Here is a 9,157-nt window from a genome sequence, read left to right on the forward strand (position 1 = left end):
AGAGGAAAGGGGAAGGCAAAGTCCACCCCTGCTCCTCTCTCTGCTCCAGCTACTGCCACCACCCGGCATTAACTTTCTCGGCAGCACAATTGCCCCAACAGCTCTATCCCCAACTCTGCCCTGCTCCTGATTACACCTTCTTTACTTCATTCTCTTAAGAAAATACCTTCTAGAGGCCAGGCACGGTGGCTCACGCCTGTAATCCCAACACTTTGGGAGGCTGAGGTGGGCCGATCATGAGGTCAGGAGATCACGACCATCCTGGCTAACACGGCGAAACTCCGTCTCTACTAAAAAATACAAAAAAATTAGCCAGGCTTGGCAGCGGGCACCTGTAGTCCCAGCTACTCGAGAGGCTGAGGCAGGAGAATGGGCATGAACCTGGGAGGCAGAGCTTGCAGTGAGCTGAGATCACGCTACTGCATTCCAGCCTGGGCAACAGAGCGAGACTCTATCTCAAAAAAAAAAAAAAAGAAAGAAAGAAAGAAAAAAAGAAAAAAGAAAAAAATAAAATATCTTGTAGACTTTTCCTCTGAGATCTAGAGAAATATACTGGTTAGGATTCCCCAGAGAAACAGAGCCAACAGGATATATATAGATATACAGAAAGTAATTTTGTTGTTGGTGGTTTTTTTGTTTTTTTGTTTTTTTGTTTTTTTTAGTAGACACGGGGTTTCACTGTGTTAGCCAGGATGGTTTCCATCTCCTGACCTTGTGATCCGCCCACCTCAGCCTCCCAAAGCGCTGGGATTCCAGGCGTGAGCCACCATGTTCGGCCCAGAAAGCGATGTATTGTGCGGACATGGCTCAGGTGATTATGGGGGCTGAGAAGTCCCAAGATCTTCTGTCTGCAAGTTGGAAACCAGGAAGGCTGGTGGTGTAGTGACAGTCTGAGATCCAAGGGCCAAGAACCAGAAGCTCCAATGTCTGAAGGAAAGACAAACTGTATGTGCCAGTTCAAGTAGAGAGAGTTAATTCACCCTTCCTCTGACTTTTTGTTCTATTTATACTTTGAATGGACTGGATGATGACCACCCACACTGGTGAGGGTGGACAGTCCGTACTCAGTCTATGATTCAAGTGCTAATCTCTTCTGGAAACACTCTCACACACACCCAGAATCATATGTCACCCGCTATCTGGGCATTCCTCAGCCCTGTCATGTTGATGCATACAATTAACCATCAGAAATATTGTTTCAGATGTTATTTTTACATTGATGTTCTAACAGGCCTACTGTCCTCACATATGTGTGCCCCCACTTTTCTCACAAGGGGAAAGAAGGAAAAGAAAGGAGGAAGAAATAGCTAACATAAAATCCTTACCAAAAATACAAGCTTCAAAGGCCCTTGTGTGTGGTCCCAAGACAAAACCAGAAGGGATTGTCATGCTCTGGTTTCCTGTGAGAGCAGTGCCTGCTAAGGATAATGGCCTCCATCAATGGTAGACTAGGTAAAGAGCATGTGGTACATGTATACCATGGAATGCCATGCAGCCATAAAAAAACCAAGATTATGTTCATTTCAGGTACATGGATGGATCTGGAGGCCATTATCCTTAGCAGACTAATGCAGTAACAGAAAGTCAAATACTGCATGTTGTCATTTATAAGTAGGAGCTCAATGATGAGAACACATGGACGCATAGTGTAGCAGGACGAGCTGCAGACAAAACTCCTCAGACACTGAGTTAAAGAAGGAGGGGGTTTACTCGGCTGGTAACATCGGCAAGACTCCTGTCTCAAGAGCTGAGCTCCCTGAGTGAGCAATTCCTGTCCCTTTTAAGGACTCACAACTCTAAGGGGATCTGTGTGAGAGGATTGTGATCTATTGAGCAAGCAGGGGGTATGTGACTGGGGGCTGCATGCACTGATAACCATATCGGAACAGAAGAGGACAAGGATTTTCACAGTGCTTTTCCATACAATGTCTGGAATGTATAGATAACATAACCGGTTAGGTCAGGGGTCGATCTTTAACTACCAGGCCCGGGGTGCAGTGCTGGACTGTCTGCCTGTGGATTTCATTTCTGCCTTTTAGTTTTCACTTCTTCTGCCGCTATCTAGACCAGAGCGCTTTCACAAGGACAAGGGGTCCACTCAGAGTCCATGCTTCATTTCAAAATCTGAATCCCAGATCCACAGTATTATTCTCTGTGTATGAAATCAATGTTACATGAGGAAAAAAAAAAAAAAAAAAGATCTGCCTTCCAAATATATTTGAGAGTGAAAATTTCAGGGTGAAGAGGGTCAAAACGAACATGTTCAGAAGAAAAGAAAGAGGTTCCATCCTTGATTTGAAATACCATATTCCCACCTATTTTTACTATTTCTGAGTCATCAGAAATTTGTATATTCAGGAATTTTAAATTTGTTCCAGACTAAAGTTTAAAATGCCTTAGTATAAATCCAATCTTTAAGTCGACCTCTAAGAATATAACTCAGTCATTGTTTAAAATCTGCTCTTATCGGCTATCTATATTATCTACTGTTTTTCTCTGTATGCAACTAAGCTTGCATACTTACTAATTTCTGAATCTCTTTGAGTTCACTGAGAGATTTCTCTGAATGTATTCATGAAAGGCTGGCAATTCACCCAGAGATGAAGAAAAAAGAAGCATTACATGTTCACCAATGTGCTGTTTGAAAACATATAAAGCATGATTTTCTAAATGGAGAGGTCTGATAACCTCAAACTCCAGGATTAAATGTCTTCTGGCTCATCAATCAACACCCAGTTACACCCATTCTTATTATCTGGTCATGAGAATTAGCACTTGGAAGTCAACTGACAAGCCCTGCAAAACATGGAACAACTGAAAATTAAGAGAATAAAAACGAGAGCATTATCATGTTTAAAACAAAGTAGAGGCAGGCACAGGGGCTCACATCTGTAATCCCAGGACTTTGGGAGGGCAAGGCAGGTGGATCACCTGAGGTCAGGAGTTCCAGACAAGCCTGGCCAACATGGCAAAACCATCTCTAGTAAAAATACAAAAAATTAGCCAGGTGTGGTGGCAGGCACCTGTAATCCCAGCAACTTGGGAGACTGAGGCAGGAGACATCACTTAAACCCGGGATGTGGAGGTTGCCGTGAGCCGAGATCGCACCATTGCAACAAGAGCAAAACTCCATCTCAAACAACAACAACAACAAAAAACAGAGCAGAGACCCATTAAGACACGAAATGGTTCAGTGCAAATTTCCATCACTGCAGATTCATCATAAGCTTTAAGAATCACTAAATCAAATGGTGCACTGATGAGGTATAAAAACTGCATTAATACAGATGCTGCCATTTTTGTCAGAGGGGAGCAAGGTCCCTGAGGCCCCCAGGATCACACAGCTATGAGATCAGAGGTCCGTGGAGGCCCAGGGATCATCTGCTCAGAGACATCCACAGGCCTGGGCCTGACCCTAGAGCTCTGGGAGGGGAGACCAAGGCTGGGAGGGAAGGCACAAACCCAGGGGCTGCCAAGTGTCATCCAGCTTGGGTCAGGACAGGGCCCATCCTATAAGGTCCCCTGGGAGAAGTGACGCCTCCCTCAGAGGGCACAGCATTACCTGCCTCAACCCCAAGCCTGGCTGCCTTTCTGAAGGGGGAACCAAATGGGCTCTGGAAGGTCTCCCAGCACCAAAGGGTGCAGTTCCTGCATGACGGCCCCCAGGGGACCCCGACCTCAACTTCCCCTAGTCACACGGACCCGCAGGCCCCTGGGGGCCGAAGACCTCCATCCCATGGAGCACAGAAGATGGCCCTGGCAGGCCCAGGGGAAGACAGGCAGGGAGAGAGGGCCCCACTGCTGTGGTCCCCTGCAGCCACTGCTGGGGCGCACTCCCTGTGGGGCAGCCATTGCTTAGACCCTCGCACCTTGCCACATGTGTGTGGAAGAAATCATGACACAGGGTCTTGACGGAGGCTTCTCCCTGCCATGTGACAGCTCCTGAGGTCCCTGCATCAGTCTTCCCACTGCGTCCCCAGCCCCAGCGCAGCCCGGCAGGAGCTGAGGCTCCCCGAAGAGTGCCCCTGGGCTGCCCACAGCTACTGTTAAAGATTCTCTGATGTCACTCACAGGGAAACCAATGCAGAAAGGAAAGGAAGTGGGGGCCACAGAGAGGACACACCCGGGGTCAGGGACACAGCACCAGCACCAGAAGTGGCCTCCTTGCACCTGCACAAGGGGGCTGCCACAGTGGAAATGCAGCCACTTCCACAAGATGGAGGATGTGAGAGCCTGGGCTGCGCTCCACTCCGTCCTTGTTCCCCGCCTTTTCTCCCAGGCTGTGCTAGGGGATGGGAGGAGAACTCTGTCCTGGACAAGGACACACAGCAGCACTTCTGCCCCCAAAACGGAGCCCCCGACCCTCTCCACTGTCCTCAGCACAGCAGCACCCCTGCCCTGACTCCCAGCTCCCGCACCCTGCCCTTTTGCTAACTTGGGATTAAAATCATCATAAAATTGTTGGCTGGTTTGTATCATTGTTAACTAAATGCTCCCACATATAACGATATTGTGCACCTGTTTTGATTTGTCCTTTGACCTGAGGTCAACTTTCCTTAATTGTATTCATCAAATTTTATTTACTTTAGATAAAAGAGAACGTTTAGTTGCTACAAATTGAGGCAAAACCTAAATCTATTTTATCAAACTCTGGATTTTAAATATTTCCAGCTGATTCACATGCACATTAATGATTGTTAAGTGAAGGAATTCTAGTCTTAAAAGGGGAAGAGATTATACGGGTATACTGATTTGTCAAAAAGATACAGTTAAGATTGTATGTCTCAACGCATATACATCTTACCTCACCAAAAAATTAGTAAAAGGAATAATAAAGTGGAGGGGGGGCAATGGGTTGAGGTATAGATAAAACAAAAACGGCACATGATGACGGTTGTTAAGGCTGGGGTGTCAGTTCTACTCCACTATTTTGTATATCTTTCAGATGCTCTGTAATAAAACACACACACACGCACGCACGCACGCACTTCTTTCCAGAGTTAAATTTATATTGAAAAATTTCCCTGATGTGGAGCTCCCTACATCCTTCATTTTGACTGCTTTATTAGAAGCAGAAGGTTTCGTTTCAATGGTAGGCTGAATGGGCTTTGAAACAAAATAATTAATGTATGATGTGTATGTCACACAGTATTTAGTTAATAATTCAAGACGAAAACATAAAAGTTATTACCTTCAAATGAAGATATTTCTCAGGAGACTCTAAAAAGCCAATGAGACATACAATAAAATTACATGCAAATATGAAAAAACTAGCTAGCCATACACTCATGCAGAATTAGTATTGGGCTAAATCCTCAGGTTAACTTTAAAAATGATGACTTTTGGTCTGGAGATGCGCTTTTTGTTATGGCAGCAACATGACAGAAATATACTGAGAAAAAATATAAATTTAGATTTCATAAAACATGCAGATAACATATCAAAAGGGAGATTAGGTTTCCAATGACTGCAACTAAAATAGAAAAGTGTACATATGGCAACAGGAATCTGATAATAAGAAGAAAAATTATCTTTAACCAGAGGAGCAAATAATGATCCTGAGAAGATTAAATGTCAAAGTTGATAATGGAATGGAACAGCATGCCTTTCATGCAACACATTAGAATAATTTATATCATTATACTACAAGTATTTATTGTATTCTTTAATTTCCCGTGTGATTTAGAAAGGACACAGTTGTAATGACAGTTCAGTTGAATGTATAATTCATCATCAAAGAAAGTGTTCTGACTTGATCTCACTGGATATACATATAGAATAACAGTTAATTTTAAAAGTTCATTTATTTCCATACCCATATGTGCTACTGGTATGCTATGTTTCTTGTATCCTCCAGTTGAGCCATTTTTAAATTTCTTGATTAACTAATGTAAGAAGGTATATAAAAAACAACAGAGATATATTTCTCCAGAAAGAAAAATATTGTTACAAAATTATTAGACATTAATAACCTTTTGAATTTCAAATTCAGTGCAATATTCCTTGAAAATAATAATTTTAATGTTCAAAGGATTAACTCTATAATTTGTGTTTCTAAAATTAGCTTTGTTTGGTATATCACGTTAGTATTTAAAGAATGTTTATGAAACAGCTATCTTATCAAAATATCACCTAACGGCCAATGTTTCTGTATTTAGATTAATCTCATTTGATTAAGTAACATCAATGCAACATATATTGTTCATTCCTGATAAGTTATGGAGGAAGAGATGAGTCACTATGTTTTACTACAATTTGAGCACTCCCTCTTGCCTTCAGTAATGTCTGCAGTAGCAGAAATCTCATTGTCTGTTTAAAGTGTGAATACACTGAAGCCATCGGAGGTGTTTTCTCAAGTTCCCTCTTCATTTACTTCAAAATTACCAGAACCTTATTTCTTTCCTCTTTTCTACCACCCTCACGATTCCTCTTCCTTTTCAAAAGTAATCCCTAGATCTGTGGTTATGATTTCTTTCCTTCTATATTCTTTTTATGGACTATTCCCATGGCAAGTTTCCTCTTCATTTAGTGGTAGGATCTTCCATCTATGGCTTCTATTTCTTTATCTCTTTGGTCCTTCCCCTCTGAATACAAATCCATTCAGAAATCAATGCAAAATAATGCTTTCCATTGATCCTGATATGTCTTGAACTGCTAGTCAATGCCCCTTCTCCCAGATTTCTCTAAAGGGAAGCTATACCCTTGCTACTCAGTGTGTGGTCCAAGGACCAGCAGCATTGGCATCACCTGAAAACTTAAGAGATGGAGAATCCCAGACCTGCTGAAACAGATTGTGCATTCTTAGCAAGGTCCCCAGCTGACTGATTAAAATTTGAGAGAGATGCTCTGGTCTACACTGAATGTGCTTCCACATTCCTTTTACCTTTTTGGATTCTATTTTCGAGTTTTCCCTAACATGTTCCCTGAGTTGAGACTACGTTACAAGTCATACAATTTCTAATGGACTCTTTACGCGGCTATGACTTCCTTGAATTCTCCGTAACTAACACTATGCTCTTCTTTCCAATTATCTTCTTTTGGCTTATATGATGGTATCCTATGAAATAACTTTTTTTTTTGTTTTTTTTTTTTTTGAGACTGTCTTGCTCTGTCACCCAAGGTGGAGTACAGTGGCACAATCTTGGCTCACTGCAACCTCTGCCTCCTGGGTTCAAATGATTCTCATGCCTCAGCCTTCCAAGTATCTGGGATTACAGGTGCCTGCCACCATGCCCAGCTAATTTTTGTATTTTTAGTAAAAGAGACAGTGTTTTACCATGTTGGCCAGGCTGGTCTCGAACTCCTGACCTCAGGTGATCTGCCTGCTTCAGCCTCCCAAAGTGCTGGGATTACAGGCATGAGCCATCGCGCCCAGCCTAAAAGTAACAACATTTTATGACATTAAATTATAGACATGTATGGCTGACCATATATGCTTATGTTCATCTATGGTAGATGCAGAGCTCTGCATGATCGGGAACCTGGATCCTTAATACTGTCAAAATGGTGAGGAAGACAGCAAGAGAAGAAAATGTTGTGCCCCTTCCCTGACAAGTTTCGGTAGCGAAAGCTCACCTTGTATTGTTTCTGCCTTTTTAATACTCCACACTTCCTTGCTCTGAAAAATTATTTCATTGTACCACCCTCTATAATATATATCTGCTTCTTTTCCCTTCATTCTTTTCCCTTTACTCCCTGTACTCTCTGCCTTCCTCATTCAACATTTCCTCTTTTACTCCTTTTCTCTTTCTTCTTTCCTTACTTTCCTCAGGGTTTACAGCTTCTTGAAATGAAACTAATAGTTCAGCTCCTTTATTACCACTCTCAATTTAATTTCTTGCTGACACCTAATAAGACATATAACTTAACATTTCACCTCTCTTTTTTCTTGCTATGCATTTAATAGGTGATTTTCTTCGGCTATTGGAATATATCAGTGATGATGTTTTAAAACAAATATTCTGTAAATGATTTTAAGTGAAATACGGTTTTACCTCTTAGCTGTTCATTTAGTGTGATTTTTCCTTTCTGTTCTGCAGCCCCAGATAATTCACCAACATACTTCTGTGAAAGATTCTCAGAGATACTCTGTTCAAATTAATATCAACAAAGAGTTTCAATTAAAAGATAATACAAGTTCCACAAAAATTTTCTAATAACTTTCTTGAACAATTGAATTTCCTATGTTAAAAGGCTAAAAAATAAGAGAAGCATATATTGAAAACTAAAACATTTCAATAGAGAACCTCATATATGCTCACAAATCAAGGTTATTTTTTATCTTTATGTGGCTACTGACTCTGTAAACCAAGCATGGAAGGCCAAAGGAAACACATTCACAGTCAAATATTAGCTTGTGTGCTTATTTCAGCTAAAAAAAAAAACAAAAAACCTGACTTCAAAATACCTCACTCTACTTTGCATTCCCCACCAAAAATAGACATTTAAAAAACATAATACACTTACTATAATATTTACAGCATTAAACATTTAAAATTGTTCTAACTATAGAATTTTTAGTGTTAAAATAAGATACTTAGCATTACAGGAAACTTCAGCATTTGCCATGTTGAGTATAAACAGAACATTATAGAAACTGCTTCATTTAGGCACATGAGGAGTTGGAAAATCTAAATAGTTTTGGTAAAAAATATTTACTGACAGAAAAAGTGCTTGAATAAAATGACAAAGTAGCAGTAAACACTTCCTTAGATTATGTTTACATAAAAGGAAGCAAATATTAGCAATACTGAGCAACTCTTTCCAAAATAAGAAATCATCTCAAAAATATAGGAAGCCTTATTTTTTTGTTGTTTTTTGTGAGACGGAGTCTCGCTCTGTCGCCCAGGCTGGAGTGCGGTGGCGCGATCTCGGCTCACTGCAAGCTCCGCCTCCCGGGTTCACGCCATTCTCCTGCCTCAGCCTCCGGAGTAGCTGGGACCACAGGCGCGCACCACCGTGCCTGGATAATTTTTTGTATTTTTAGTAGAGACGGGGTTTCACCGTGTTAGCCAGGATGGTCTCGATCTCCTGAGTAAGCCTTCATTTTAAGAAAGGAAGAGTAAGAACATTTATTTATGAATCATCAAAAATCCACTAGGCACTTATTTGCATATTTTCTTTCCTAAACATTATAATAAAAATGATTATAATGATG

This window comes from Rhinopithecus bieti, unplaced genomic scaffold, assembly GCF_001698545.2.
Source record: "Rhinopithecus bieti isolate Rb0 unplaced genomic scaffold, ASM169854v2 scaffold_8350, whole genome shotgun sequence".
Classification (NCBI taxonomy): domain Eukaryota; kingdom Metazoa; phylum Chordata; class Mammalia; order Primates; family Cercopithecidae; genus Rhinopithecus; species Rhinopithecus bieti.